Source organism: Gavia stellata, chromosome 1, assembly GCF_030936135.1.
Source record: "Gavia stellata isolate bGavSte3 chromosome 1, bGavSte3.hap2, whole genome shotgun sequence".
NCBI lineage: Eukaryota > Metazoa > Chordata > Aves > Gaviiformes > Gaviidae > Gavia > Gavia stellata.
In genome coordinates, this window is record NC_082594.1 from 82,450,276 (window position 1) to 82,466,067 (window position 15,792).

Genomic DNA, 15,792 nt, shown 5'->3' on the forward strand with positions numbered 1-15,792 from the left:
TGCTGCTTAGTAGTAACTTCTCACTTCCACATTGACTCTATCCTGGGCAAGGAACTCCATTTTGGTAGCCTCTGTACAATGCACAAAAGAAAAGGTGCTTGGTCAGTTAAACCGTTAAGGAGCTGGTTTGTGTTTAATAGATCACATTTACATTGTTAGTTAATGTAACATCTGCCCTTAAAGCTACAAAAAGAGGTAAGCTATATATATTATGCTGCTTTAATTGAAAGCTGTATTTATTTCTAAAAGTGTGTTTCAAACTTGTACTTAATATAACTGAGAATCCCTGCAACAGATTTTAAAGCTCAATTTCAAAAAGCCAGTGGTCCTTAGTAAACCTGAAACAGAAAACTTACGTAATCAGTAAATATTGTTGTTTGTAGATTTACTGTCTTTCTTTGAGACCTGAATACAGATGACCACGATAAAATATTAGCATTTTTCTCCTAATCCACTCTGTAATTTTGCATATTACCATACTTTGTGATAGTTTTACTGTCATCATTGTTGAATTGAATGGGGTTGTTTGCTGAGTCATAAGCCACCAAGTGATTATGGGATCTGTCTTTCTAGCCCAAACTCCGCTGTTACTTCTATGAGCACAGTACTAACTTGCTTCCTTAAAAATGAAGTGGAAGTGGCACGTAGCGACTTGGTTTCTTGCTATCCATTGCCGTTTGCTTCAGGCAGAAACTTGGTTTCACTCCTAACCCTTTTTTCCCCTCCTAAGCAGTATTTCCCCCCGCCCCCCCTTTCATTTCCCCTTAAGTAGTATTTAAAAGAATTGGGGCTTTGTTTTATGAAAATGCTACCAAGGTCCAAGTCCCAGGTGTATTTTTTCTTACTGTGCAGATCCTCGTCTCATATACCAAAATAGTTGCTTTGCAGTTCTGAAATACGAATGGCTTTTAGCCACATAACTGAGCCAAGGGGAAGACACGATGGGCAGGCTTTTTCTGATTTGTGTCTCTGTCCATTCACTCTTTTGTGCATAGTTTTATCTGGAAGGCAGTTTGTCATCCTGACAGCAAAGCCAGAATGTGGGAGGGTGAGCCAGGTGGCTCCCAAGGGCTGGCCTTGGCATGGAGGCTGGTAGCCCTGCGGGACAGGCTCCATCCCCTGCAGTGCCGGGGCTGAATTGGGCTGGAGCAGGGAGCTAAGCAGGGCCCATTCCTTTATTTTAGAGATTTGGGTATGTTTGTTCATTTAATATGCTGATGTTTGGAGAAAGTTGCAAAGGAACTTAGGTAGTTAGTGCTCAGTCCCTGTGTACATTTCTGTGTAATAAATAAGTGGAAGGGTGTAAGATCAGTATCTAGACAACTAACTTCTGTAATGCTCTCAAAATCCTGAGCCTTGCTCGTGAATCTCACTCCTCCTGTGACAGCGATTCTTCTCTGGTGTGGGAGAATGAGTTATTCCTATTCCATTTAATTTATTTAAGGCTCATTTTCCTTTCTAAAGAACAGCAGTTGCAATACATACGTTACACTTTATTTTCTTTCTTCACTGCTCAGATCCTAGGTGTGGTTTAGGGTTTATCACGTTATTTTGAATAGGAAGTAGGTTTAGATAAGCGTTCCAAAAAGCAATTAGAAAGCAAATTCATAATGGGATACTGAGCAGAGAAAGCTGTAATCTGCAACTGTCAAAATGTTTTCAATATGGAAGCGTGTATCCATCATGATTTTATTTTTCCACAGAAAGGCTAACTAAGGATGTTAAATTCATTAATCAAAGAGCATGTCTTTATGAATAATATTTTGCTATAAAATAAAAATTATCATTTTTATTAGAAATACTGTCATAAATATCAATATCTTTCATAATATATTTTACAGATTATTTTTAGAGACGATATTTTCATGAAATATCTTTGTGATAGTCTTTTACAATGACTAAGTCATCTAATGTTTAACACTGAGTGTTTTTAGAGGCTTATTTCCATAAACATGTTTAGTGACTTGTTCTGTGTTAAAGACTATCACAAAGAGAGTTCAAAAATTAGGTTCCTAAAAATAATATTTAAAAATAACTTTTTTTTGCATATTTGCTGAGGTCACAGGTATGACAGTGAAGGATGAGTGGTGATCTGTCTTTGTGAAGGCTGTATTAAAGCTGCAGGAGTTTTCAGAGCTTTTCCTTCTTATATTTTTAAAAATGGTTTCAAAGATGACTTATCACTAAAGAAGAGACAATTTTACTGGTGCCGGGTGAAGGTATGTGATCTGTCCATGAAGGTGTTTGGCGTTCCATAGTAACCTGCATGTTGATGTGAAGAAGCAACTGAAAAACTGCAAAGGCTATCTCGTCTCTGCAGGAAGTGGAGAATGATTTTGTCTGCTGAAATAACTGATGAAAAGAGAATTTTTTTAACTTACAAAGCAATGTTTTGGATTTTTTTGCTGTTACACCAAATAATTTTCCTCAGTGACAGGGAATTTCTTTATACCAAATTAAAATCAGAATGTAACGTTTAACTTGTAATTGTAGTGTACTTTTTTGCATGCAAAGGAGGGAGGTATCAAGTGCTTGTAGAATTTGTTCAGATAAATGGAGTATGGCTTTTATGTGATTATTGAATGAACTTCTCTTGATTATAAATAAATCAAAATATGTAATCAAGTTTGGGGTTTTTTTAACAATTAGCTACTTACCTGCATAAGTGTGCCAGATTATTATTTTTTTGGGGGGTGGGGTGGGTGGGGGTGCACTGCTAAAGCTCTAAGGGTTTTAACATAGGGATTTTTCCAAATGCAAGGATACCTTGATTATGATTTAGTCAGTCTTCTGTGAGTCTAATTTATTAACCTTTCAAGGGACAGGAGATGGAAGCTTCTAGTACCAAAGATATTCATAGACGTACTGAAGTTCCAGACCTCTGGGGCCAGGGCGCTGTGCCAGAGGGTGGGTTAGCACGGTGTGTTTAAAAAGATGATGCTCAGCCCCTCACAGCTCCAGCAGGATTCGTCTCTTTTCCTTACCTGCTGGGTGGTGGCGGTGCCCTTCCTTACACCCCTCTTCTCCCCGTTCTTTCATTTTTGCAGGTATTAAGTGTTTTTCCAGTAGAATGAGTTGGAAACTACAGACAAGTTAAATATGTTCAGTGATACAGAAATTCTGCAAAGGTTTGGGGACAGATGTCAAATCAGGAACCAGGCTTTGCTTGCAGTGAAAAGAAGTCGTTCTCGTGCATGTAGAAGACTTGTTCCCTCTGGCTGTTTGTGCCCTCCCCCTTTCTCTCCTGCTGGGGATGGGGTGTATTAAATCAGCCACAAAAGTTTTGTTTAACAACATGGAAGTGCCTGGTGACTTCCTGCTTGAATTCTCATGACCTAAGTAAATGAATTGCTAATTAAAATATCTTATGAAAATAAGATCTAATGGAATAGAAGACTATGTAATCCATAGTCCTTAAAGATACGGAACTTAGCCTTATGTCACGTAATACTTGATACAGTAATAAAATACTTGATAAAGTAATAGGATATTACTTAGCTAAATAATTAAATAAAATGATGGACACTGACAAGCAAGGTATCTGGAGAACTGTTCTGTTCTATGCCTTTATCTAAAGGACCCTTAATTATGTTATTTAAGTCATTGCAAAGAAGATAGCAAAATCAGAAATTACTGTGGAAAGGAAGACAAAAATAAGTATCTTGAGATGATGTGGATAGAAGCTGGGGTTTTGTGGGAGGAAATAATGAGTATTAGAAGTACATGAGAGACTGGCAGAGAATTACAAACTTGTGCAAGAATCGCCTAATGCAGGATTTTTTTTTATAAAACTGAGAATGAAAGTTTAGCTATGTAAGCATTTTCTGTTGATCTTTTATTTAAGGCAAAACCATTTGGAATTCACAGTTCTATAGGTTTTTATGTGAAATCTTACTTTAGATTTGGTAGCTGTAGTGATGGATTTGGATTTGACATAGCTTTAGGATGAAGTGAATGGGTGAAATAAGTCCACCTCAAGAAATACATCTGCCTGTGTCCTCCTGACATGAAATTATTGTACCTTTGTGGCTTGACTGTGACTGACTTGGTCTGTTCTGCTTAGAAAAGAAGATAAGATGTACTAGAAAATAAAGTATTGGTCCAATTGAACAGTTTATTCTCTGTTTATTGTAGACATTTTTGTAAAATGAATTCCTTCAGTGTTCTAGAGTTAGGTTCCTGGAAGCTTCCTGGTGGTTTTGCTCATCTATGAAGAAAAACTTAGCTTTTATAGTTTTGTGGCTCATCTGAGCTACTAAGGCTATGGTAACAAGTATGTACTTAATTTTGCTCAACCTTGTATGTAGTAGGGTTTAGTCAGACTCCTCTATTTTTGCGTCTCAGTCACTTGAGGATTATAACGACAATATAGTTGATAAGTGTTGTAACTGGTACATTGATGAGAGTGATTTAATGCTATTTGTTCTATCTGAACCTTTCCTACAGTACTGCAGTGATGTCTTGTAGTTTTTTCTCTGTGAAAATGTCAGCCTGTGAGGGTATTGTCAAAATTGTGGGGAGGCAGAATGTGATGCTTCCCCTGCCCTCATCCATGTTGTTTAAAGGGAAGGGTGGGACATCTTGGATGAACTGTGCTGGATTGATACTTGTTTCTTTTCAGCATTTTTTGCATCCATAATCTTCATGGCCATTTTTAAGTGATGATAACCCATGAAATCAATCATCAAAATCTGAAGCGCTGATTGTGATGGATTCTGTCCTTGCAGTGCTCCAGTATGCGCTGTCTTGCATTCAGTATTGTGTGACCAGATGGTTACAATTTACCTTTCTGGTGCTGTCTTAGTAGTACCAAATTCCTGTAAGTATTATAAAAAATGAAAAAAAGAAATCATATTTTTCTAAATTCGACTCAGTTCAGCTGCACCAGCTGTTTCCTTGTTTCCATCCATGAGTTGGATTAGAAGGAAGAAGTGGCGAGGAGAGGTGGTTTTCTCTGCAGAGCAGGCTGTCAGACCGAGGAGCAACACAGGGGCAGCGCGGTGCCCATGTGCGCAATTCCTCTTGACATTAATGGCTGTTACGAATATAGAGGGAGGCCAGCATGCAGTGATTACACATGAAGAGCCAAATCATTATTGTTAACGATGGTGTGTATATGTTTCAGCAAGGCTAGATTGCTTCTAATGGGTTTTGTTTTCAATTCCTTTGTTCAATATGAGGTACTTCTGGCTCCTGAGTTCTTGATTTAAATAGGATTCCCGTCTTCTGCTGTCTGTGAAACATTATTCCTGGTTTCTCTCCATTGATTTATGCACTTTTATTTCTGCTGTTTGTTTTTTTTTTTTTTTTGGGGGGGGGGCGGGGGGGGAGAGGGTTTTTTTTTTTTGTTCTTCAGCTGTCAAAACAAGTATCATATTTTCACATGTATAACTTGTACCATGTTATATATGGTAAACTATGAGGGAAGGCAATACATTGAGGGAGCAGTTGACAAGTAATAGTGGATCGAAAGCAAGGGAACTGGGATTTTAGAGGAGGGAGGGAAGAGGAGGAAAATCATTCCTGCTGCCGGGGCTGAGCGTGCCCAGGCGGTTGGGAAGGTGTGACCATGGTGAGGGGGCTGCGCTGGCAGGGGTGCACCTGGGAGGAAGGATTTTGAGCTCTCATTCAGATAACGGATGGCATGCACGCTTGTACTGGGTTCACCAGGTGCAGCAAAGGCAAATCTCTTAGGAGTGGTGAGACTTGTTGGCTGCCAGTTCTGTTTTATTGGCATATGGTGTGGTTTTACCATACATATGGTATGTTTTAAATGTATACTGCTGACAAGAGAAATGGCCAAGCTCTTTCTCCTCCCTAGCTCCTGGCTGTGTTTCCTTGGACCAGTTTGTTGATTCAGTAGAAAGCTACTCCATCTCCCACCCTCCCTGACCCCATGCACCACATGTTGACACCCCGACTCTCCTTCATTCAGTTATGGCATGGCTGTATGATTGCTAAATGCAGCACAAGGGAGGGCTGCCCAAAAGGACTGTCCCTTTTTGTGGCTTTCTGAGTTGGGTAAAATTAAACACACAAGTCTGTGCCCTCAGCCTCTGACTCAGGTACAACACACCACTGTGTCAGAGTTCATTGCAAGGAGGGCATCCAGTAGATGGGATCTCAGATGAGGAGTGGAAGTTTGCCTGATGTCTGTCAAAAAGGTTTGTGAAAGGGGTATAATCGTCACTGTTCCTCTATGCCTAGGAAAGCTCCTCAGGCCGCTTAGGAAAACAGTTTGCAGGTCTGATTCACTGATGAGTGACAGGCCTTATTTATGCACTTCCTACCCTTCTGTTCCTCTCTGAGTTTCTGTATTCAGCAGTCCAGCCTGAGATACCCTCTGGGATGCTTCCCACCCCGCCTTCTAATGATGCTAATGCTGAAACCGCGTGACAGGTGATGTTTGGACATTAGCTTGCTCATGGCACAGAAAAGAGTATGAGCAGCCAAGCTTAAAACAACTGCCATTTAAAAAAGAAAAAAAGACATCTGAACGTTTCATCTGGAGACAAAAATTTAGCTGTTAAATTAAAAGAGTCTTCATTTGCTGTAGAAAACGAAAAAAATTAAAGAAAAGTTTTGGTGTTTTTGGTCAGTTTTCCCTGTGGACAGAGCCCCAATATGCTAATGGCTATGGAAATGAAATTTGTTAGAAGTGCTGTTGGTGAATCTGAATGGTGTGTATTGTTCAACTTGTGAAGTGGAGCTTTCAAATGAGAAAATAACCAAAGTAGTTTACCAAAAGGAAAAAAATAACGGGGAATTAGTCGTATGTCCCAGGGATGCTTCATAAAGGATACCCTTCTTCTTTTCCCAAGTAAGAGAAATAGGACATGGGCATTTTGAACCAAAGAGGCATTTTAACATTTTATTGTTACTCGTTTATTTAACTTCAGTGTATGTCTCCCTAACAAACCAAGGGAGGAGCCATGTTGTGAGTTAAATTGAAAACTTGAGATCAAGATCAGATGTGTGAGTAAACCCGGAGGGATTTGCTCCCCCAGACATTTCAGAGCAACTCCATGGAGTTCATTTCATTTATTTCCACTTTTTCAAAGTGCTTCATTTTGAAATTAAGTGAGGTTTAACTTGGGCAGCTCTAGTTTTATGTAGTCATCACTAGTTTATCAAGCGTGGACAGTACTTTCCAAAATATTTTTATTACAGCTTTAACAAATAATTTCAAGCTATGTTTTTGTTTTCTTTACCATCTCAAGACTGAGAGGTTTCAAGTGGTGTTCAGGCAACTGCTTAATTTACCTAATGCATGTTATGGTATTGAAAAAGTGATCTCCATCTCTGTGAAAGGAGGTACAGATTAAAGGCTAGGAATAGCTGGCATAGGAGTTGGTTTGTGCTGATACTTTATTTTGGCAACCACCAGCTTTCTGTCAACATTTAATATTTGCAACCATTCTTAATAGGGTATTAATTTATATGCCTTCAGTAGAGACTTCCTTTCTTTAGTTACATTGGAAGGAGAGAAATGTTACACTGTGTTTATTTGTTCTTTTGGTTATTTCTTGGTTGTGCTAAAAGATGCCCATGCAGTGAAGGAGGGAAGAGTATTGGGAACAGAACTGAGTGGGAAAGGATAGAGACTGCACAACTCGGAGAAGAGCATCCAGGTTTGGTCCATGGGGCAGAGGGATATAATTATGGCAGGAAGAGAGAGGTGTGAGACAGTGAAAGTATGTTGGATTAGGAGCTCCTTTGGAGTAAGGAGAAGCAGAAGGTTGCATGCATCTGCTCATGATGCATACAGTTTGGCTTTTACCCATGTATCTTAAAGGTTTTTTCAACAGAGAATTGGATTCACTGTCAAAATCCTAAGTAACTTTAAAAACAACCCACCCTTTTTTTTTTTACTTTTCCTTCTGAAAAGTACTTTGCAACTCTGAGTTTCTTCTAGGTTGGCAGAATATGAATCCTGAACCTTTAAATCTGCAGCACAGACTTCTTACAGCTTGAGGAGAAGAAGCACTTTTGGGGAACCAAGTGCTAACAACAAACTTGATACTGTTTCTTTGTATTAAAACTGTTTGGTAGGCAATAGCACAGTAATGCAGACCAGGAGCCGAGTTTGAGCTTAAGGTCTGGGAGGGAAATGCTCTCTGTAGGTTAGTGATAAAACAGCCAAAAAAGAATTACCTTGCGTGATCAGTCCAAGAGTCTGTTAATTTATTGGCTTGGCAACAGTAACATAGAGCTGCTACATGGGTTTGGATAAAATTGCTTTAGTTTATACGGAAGGGCGAGAAATCGTTGTTGTAAATAAAAGGCAAAGGGGAACCTAGACATACAGTTAAAACTCTATTAAAAAGAGGCAGAAGCATAGATTTTTTTTTCTGCCTTGCTTCCAAAAGAAAGATGAGGTGTGATCTAGTTGGAGTGATGACATTTAATTAAAATTGAGCATTCATGAGAAGCAAGGGTATGATTTTGTTTGGGTTTTTTTTCTGTAGATTTTCAGGTAGGAGCATACGTATGGTCATTGAAGCCTTCTTGCGAGGCTTTCCAGTATTTGGATTCGAACTAGTGCTGATTACAGTTCTCATAAATTTCTGTCAGAAGATACGATAATGACACTTATAATAAAAAGGAAGAGGAAAAGATATAGGATAATATCACACAGTTATGCAGCAAAGATGGTACTTGGCTTTCCTTTTTTTTTTTTTTTTTCCTATTTACTTTAATAATTTATTCAGTGAATGTTGTGAGTCTGGGATTGATGAACAAAATACCGGCAACTACAGAGCTCGACCCCGCTTCTGAATCACTCTCAGGAATGAGTACTTACTCTGTTCTCAAGTGACCATTTGGTACATCAAGTTAACATCTCTTGTCTGGTGTAATTGCAAGAGTGCCCTAAGGAAATGACAGCATACCTTTCCTAAACAATAACAGAGCTGGCATACGATACATGAATGAGATGTTCTGAAGTCCACCCATGCTCACAGTATTAAAACGCCAAGCCAGGTCCAGACTTAAATATTCGGTCTTATTTTTTATCTTAGTTGTACAGGTATGGTCTTGCAGAGTTAGTAAAGTTCATGATGAACATTTTATGGAAAAAAACCCCTATTGTATTTCAGAAATTATGCTTGACTAATCTAAATCCAGTGTTACTAAACAGACAGGAGGCAAATGCTGCTTTACTCATCTCACATGCTCTGAGATTGTAACGAGTCAAAGGATACTTCCTCCATACACCCTAAGTCCCCTTGTCCCGAATCTCCCAGCTGTGCTTCATCTTGAAGATCAGTGGATTATTCAATTGCCTTTTTATTGGCAAAGATTAGTTTAAAAAGCCTCAAGAAGCTGCCTTCTTGACCAAGCAAAGTTTGAAGCTGGCTTCAGAGAGGATCCTCCAGGTGGAAGCAGATGGGTCACTGTTCCTGTGTCTTGGACGTAAGGGACATTTGTTTCTTGAGTTAGTCTTGTGATGGGATAGTTGTTGAAATCAGGCTAGGAAAGATTTCCTACCACTGTTTTACATGCGTGCAAGTGGTAGGGAGTTTGCTTCTGGTTGTGTGAATTCCAGGTCCTGATTGGTTTATTTTCTGTATTTTTGCTTGAAGGGTAACATCAAGATTGAAACTTTCTGTTACTACTAACTAGAAGTATAATTAATGTAGGCCTAATGCTTTGACAGGGGAAAAAAAATCCCCAAACCAGATGCTGGTGTTAATTGGGCACTGAATCGCTTCAAATCATTCATTAGCCTGTAGGTACATTGTTCCCAATCACCTGCAGTTTCACTTCAGTCAGAAAGTGATAAGATAATCTTTTTTTAATTAAGGTGACATTATAAATTAACCTGTCAATAAATGACATTAACTTTTTCAGCAGTGCAGTTGCAAGTGGATGGATTCATAGCACTGTTCTTTAGCCAAAAAAGAAATATTGGATCCACCGCCGAGTTGTTAAATACTAATGAATAATTTATTTAATGAATTTTGTCTTCCTCTGTTCATGGTGTGACTGGCAGAGCACCAGCCTTCTCCAAATGTTCCATTGTTCAGAATTACTCTGATTTTTGGGACCTTATTGCTTCAATTTGCTCCCCAGGTTGGTAACTCCTTTGCCATATTCTGGACTAGATAAGTACCTTATCTGTTAACTTCCCTGATCTGGCTGAGAACCATTTTTGTGTTATAGGTTTTGGTGGGAATGCGTATTAGTAATTAGTTTTTAAATTCAGTTTCTGTGGAAGCTTAGCATGTGTGTTCTGCTGTAAACCTAATTGTGTAAATGATCATGAAAGTGAACGTGCAGTGACTCAGACATCAAAGTGAATTAAAAATATGTCGTACTGCAGAAATATTTTATACTATATCTGGTTGGATTCAGGTTATTATTCTCTTTTGCAAAATTAGTAGGACTTTTGGAAGAAAAGTAAACTGTCTCCAAAAGCATTACTGGAAGAAAATTGGCTTCAGTGCACATCTAGTGTAAAGAAATATGTAATAAAATGCTTTCCAAGATTCATAAACTCTTGTACTAGAGGAGTCAAAGCTGTAGGTCCAGCTGTTTATTACTGAACTGTTGATCGCTGAAGCAGCTCTCTCTAGAAGATGCTCTGTATGTGTAGTATCTTTTGACCAGACTTAAAACCAAAACAAAACATAAACCATGAAGTATTCGGCTATACTGTGCTGCAGTGAAAATCAAATTCAGAGTCTGTGGAAGCGGGGGCTGTGTTGGAATGGGGGGCTGTATTGGGATGGGGCTTTTGCTGGAAATGTTGCTGAGATCTGAAGAGGTAATCCTGAGGCATATATGGAGTTGGTGAACGTCATCGCTGCTCTTGTTCATGGGCTGCTGCTGCATTTTAAGCTCATGTGCTCCTGCTGCTGGCTTGCCCCATGCCCTGCAGTAATCTGGTTTGCAGGAAGACACTTGACATTTTAAGAATTTGTTTTGTGCTTATTTTTCTCTTTGTCTGTCATCTTCTGACATTTGCACATGATTTAAAAGATAGAACTGTCCTTACATCTTACTACATCATCTGCTTCTTGAAGGCTACCAAATCTGCTTCTGTTGGAAGAGATTTTGTTGTGTCTTTTTTCTCCTGCCCTCTAGCAGACAGTTAAGTTCAGAGGTTGTTACTGAGGTCTGAGAAGATGTTTTCCCTTTCTAAATGTGAAAGAGAGAGGCACATGCAGGAGCTCATGTATGGACTCGGACAGAGGCAGGAGAAAAAGGGCTGCGGTATGCATTGCTGGACCTCTGCTGGGAGCAGTTGTGGGACCAAGGTCAAAATATTTCAAGTGCAAATGTGGTTTGCTTAGTCCCTGAACACAGATTGTTTGGCTTACCTGGTCTGTTACAGACAACAGCTTTTAACTGGTCTTTAAAATCAGTTGGTGAAATATTGTTTATGGCACACTGGCTTTTACTGAAAGCCTCTGTCCTGTAGTAAACGAGGACCCAAGTCCCGAACGTACGTGCTTTGAGCAGTAGTCAGTTATTTGATAGCTGGCTTTTTTCCTGCTAACTATTTCCATGACGTTGTATGTGGTGTTACCCAAAGGCATATTGGGATGTTGAAGTGGAATTTCTTTTAATTACTATTTTTGATTGATTTGAGAGGGCATGGGGGGGCATGAGGATCTACTAGTGAAGATGATAAAAAAAACAAACCAAAAAAACCCAAGTCACAAGGAACTGAAGAGTGTGATTCAGTTGCATTTATTCTCCCTTTGCAAAATATAATAATTACTTTTTAATTCTTATTTCCTGTCTCAATAATTGCATTTTGTACTCATATGGGTGTTCTGAATTATTCTCCTCTTAATGGACTTCCTGCTTAACTGCATTTCTTATTCTGTGCCTTTCATAGTAAATAGATGTTTGTATTTATTGCTTGTTCCCTGCTTTTTGTGTATTCCCCCAGAGTTCATACAGTTCAGTAGCGCTTTGAGCTCCCACTTTATTTTGCCTGAGTTCACTATATGTACCAAAGGCTGTTGATTTTCTGTCAGTTGGCAGTTTCACCTATTCTAAGGAATACTAGGCAAATTCTACATTACTGTGTAATACTGTAGCAGTGAGGGCAGGAGAAGAACTAATATTGCTCAGGGACTTCCAAAGGATCTGTAGCCTCATGGAAAATGTGGATTAAATGAAAGAAATATTTATTTTTTTACATTTCTAGCAGTGCTGTGACTCACCAGGAGGCAAGAAAAGAAGTTGATTTTCCTTCAGCCTTTTTCAGAGGCTGTTTATACACTTTGCTTAGACTGTTGGATGATAAGTAGAAAATTAAAGGTTGGCTGGTGTGGGGTTTCATCCAAAGTGGAGGAAGCTGCTCTCAGCTCAAAAAAACAGAGAGCGGGCTGTATTCTCAGGGAGGTACAGGGGAAATACTTCACTTGATCTTGTGCTCGGAGGGGAGCAAACCTGGTTGCCCAGTGCTGGGGTAGTCTGAACGTCAGAAAATGCTTCACTTGAGAGAGTGGTCTTCTCTCCCTCTCTGGCAAAAAGATATTCTTATCAATTTAAATTAGCACCATTTTAGCATCAGAAAAGACAAGAAGTTCATACTTGGTTTTGGCTCTTGCAAATATGAGCTCAAAACTATTTTCTTAGCATCAGGCACGGTTTTGCATACTGTGTGGAGAGGTAGCTGTGCGCTGGTCTGCCGTCAGCCCCTTTCTCATCTGTCTGTTGCTATTGACAGGCCAATTGTAGGAGTCTCCGCTTCTTCTGATTTTATTTTTCAAGTGTTCAGCTTGTCTGGCCTATCTGTTAGGGATTTTAATCTTGAAAACCAAAATCTTTTCAGCAGGAGAGTTTGGTTGTACTTTGAACTGCATATGCCTAAATGAAGGTCTGTGGCTTTGGTGGATGGATGCATTTTGTCCATTCATGACTGATTTAGCTGCCAGCCTGGAGTTACTAAATGAATGGAAATTCTCTGAAAGAGAGACAGTGCCAACAGGCAAGCGCCTGTTCTGAGCTTGGTCATTATGCCAGACAACAAAAATGTTGTGAAGCTGCATAACACTTGCATTGTGATTAGTTGCATCACTTATTCATGTTCTGCAAAATAAACACATTTAGATGGCTGACCATGACAAGCATTTCAAAAAGTAATGGTCTTTCAGCGTCAGCAAAGACATAATTAAGCCGAATATTGAAAAGAGCTTCACAGCTGTGAGTACAGTTAATCAATGAAATGGGTTCTCGGAAAAGCCAGTGATGGTCCACATCAGCTTTCAATCCTATATATTTGGGTCCAAGAAGAATGTAATTCTTACCCTACTGAAGGTGGTGGAGACCAGCCTTCTGAACCTCAATGTGGACAGTAACCATCCATTAACCCACTGCCTCTGAAGCCTTTTGGGGAGCTGCTGTGCTGTAACCCTGCTGGGAACAGGGTGGGTTAATTCACAAGGTGAGGTGGCTTTATGTCATTTATACAAGAAGGATTGCTAATAGGAAGTTGTTGATGGTGTGTTCAGCAGTGACATAGCGCACAGTGGCATGGCAGTCACGGTACAAATTCTTGGGCTCTTCCTTAATAAGAAGAAGTGTAATTTTCCACAAGGAGAAATTTTATGCTACTGTGAGCCTATAATGTCTTAGACATAGTTTCATACCTTAATTGCTTGATCTCGTGGTTTTACAAACACTGGTCTTGTGGCAGCAAATTGATCAAACTCTGAGGTTTCACATTCTGCATGGTTGTTAAGCTGACGGCATGAGCCACGGACAGGCTGCTGTCATCTGAGCAGGTCTGCTAATTTGGGATTGTTGGAAAGGGACAGAGGACATCCGACAGACATCCAATTGTGCTTGCTTTGGCAGTACATATACTAAAATTGGAACGATACAGGGAAGATTAGCATGGCCACTGTGCAAGGATGACATGCAAATTTGTGGAGCGTTCCATATTTTAGGGAAGTGGTCATGGCACCAAGCCTGTCAGAGTTCAAGGAGTGTCTGGACGGTGCTCTTAGTCATATGGTTTAGTTTTAGGTAGTCCTGCAAGGAGCAGGGAAATTGGACTCTCGATGGTTCTTATGGCTCCCTTCCAACTCGAGATATTCCATGATTCTATGATTCTTATGTATGGCAGGGAAAGGGAAAAGAGAAAAAAGTCAAGTTGGCAGAGAGTGAAGCACAAGGAAACCAGAAAATAAAATGGAAAAGAAGTAGTCACATAGCAAAAGGAGAGGTTGGAAAGACTAGCAGAAGTGATGGAGAAAGATACTAAGTAAAGAAGGAAATTGAAGGTGAATAGAAATGCAAATAAGTGAAAATCAGAGAATGAGGTTGGGAGAGGAGGAGGGGAAGAAAGCAGTGATTTAATAATGATACACTTTATTTAAAAAAACAAAAAGTAGCAGTGATAAAGAGCATCTATCTATAACAGCTGTGCAAACACGCAAAACCCACTATTGAGAAAATTTCTAATACGCGTATTAACAGATGCTTCACTCGGAGTGCTTTATGTAAGCCATAGGCTTACTGTGTCTTATTTACTGGCCCTTCTTCTTTAGAGATAGCTTGGGGACAGTGGTCTGGCAAGGTGAGGATGATGGGCTCAGAAATCCTCTCTCCCATTCTAAATTACTACTAATGTACAGGTAAGCTGGTAGTCTACAGTGGTACTGAACCTTTACCATTAGATGCAAGATGGATGCTAAATAAGTCTCTGTGCTTAAATCCCTATGAGTGGTTTCACCTCCCCACTCCTCCTAAGTGGGACTTTTATTAACCACTTTTGTTTTGATAGAAATTTTGGCTGTTACTTTGTTTTTTCAGACTCCAAAGCCTGACATTGTTAGGCTTTTCTCCAGAAAGACCAGAAAAAATTGAGTTACAAATAAAGAAATGTTACACTTTGCTTTGTAAACTATGTATGCAATTAAAAAAAAAAAAAAGGAAAGAAAGAAAAAAAAAAAAAGTGGCCAGAGGGAGAATAGCCATGTTTCTGGACACTCAAGCTAAACTGGAAAATCCTGACTTGTGTGAGTTATTGTAGCTCCACTGCTGGCATCTTTATGAATCAGGAACATAGGAAACAAGCCTGTCATATCTTCTGCTTTTCAGCTGATTTGTGACTACTTACACCCAACTTCTCATCTCTATTGGACTCATACCTTGGGTAAAGTGAAGAAATAGAGTGAATGCATTATTGTCTTGGGGAATTACGATGCTTCCAAAGAAGTGTGTGATTTGGATAGCTATACAGTGGTAGAGTAACTTTCTGTCTGACCAGTCTTATTTATTGCTAGGAAAAAGCACTTGAAAGTTTAAAATCTGTGGTGTTTCAGAGAGTAAGATGTCTTAAGTGCTGTTGAAATTCAGTGGGATTTTGGTGAATAAGTTAGTTTTTGAAATTTCTGGTCCTTAGACTCACAGAGCTGCAAATGTCCCCTTGCAATCCTTTGTTTTGCTTTGGTTTGTGCTGTCACCCAGTCTCCTCTTCGTGTTTTGAACAGTCACCCTGTGGTAAATCAGACCTAAATAGACGTATACTCCTAGATAGAGAACCTCTGTCAGCTGTATAAGAATTAATGTAGATTAATATAGATTAACAAAATGGTGAGCTTAGTTTTCTTTGCTAGTTTAGGTTATACTTTGCATTGGCTTTTGAAGAAATGCTTTCCAAGATCACTTCTTTGGAGAAATCTTTGTGTCAGTCCTTTCTGTTTACATTTAGTAGAGCGCTTTCTCAGTCAAGTGCTGATTTGGTGATCTTCTAGTAACAATTTTCTGTGTGTACAACTGATATTTTGGGGGTATTCCTCTGCAGCATGAGAATTGGTTGGTTGC

General features: G+C 39.4%; 1 non-coding gene across 1 annotated transcript; it reads left to right on the plus strand.

Annotated features, from left to right (window-relative positions):
* The first annotated feature begins 13,802 nt into the window (after positions 1-13,802).
* Positions 13,803-13,909, plus strand: LOC132318731 (U6 spliceosomal RNA). Its single transcript, XR_009484364.1, has one exon. It is a non-coding gene; the product is annotated as a U6 spliceosomal RNA (small nuclear RNA).
* The last annotated feature ends 1,883 nt before the right edge of the window (positions 13,910-15,792 follow it).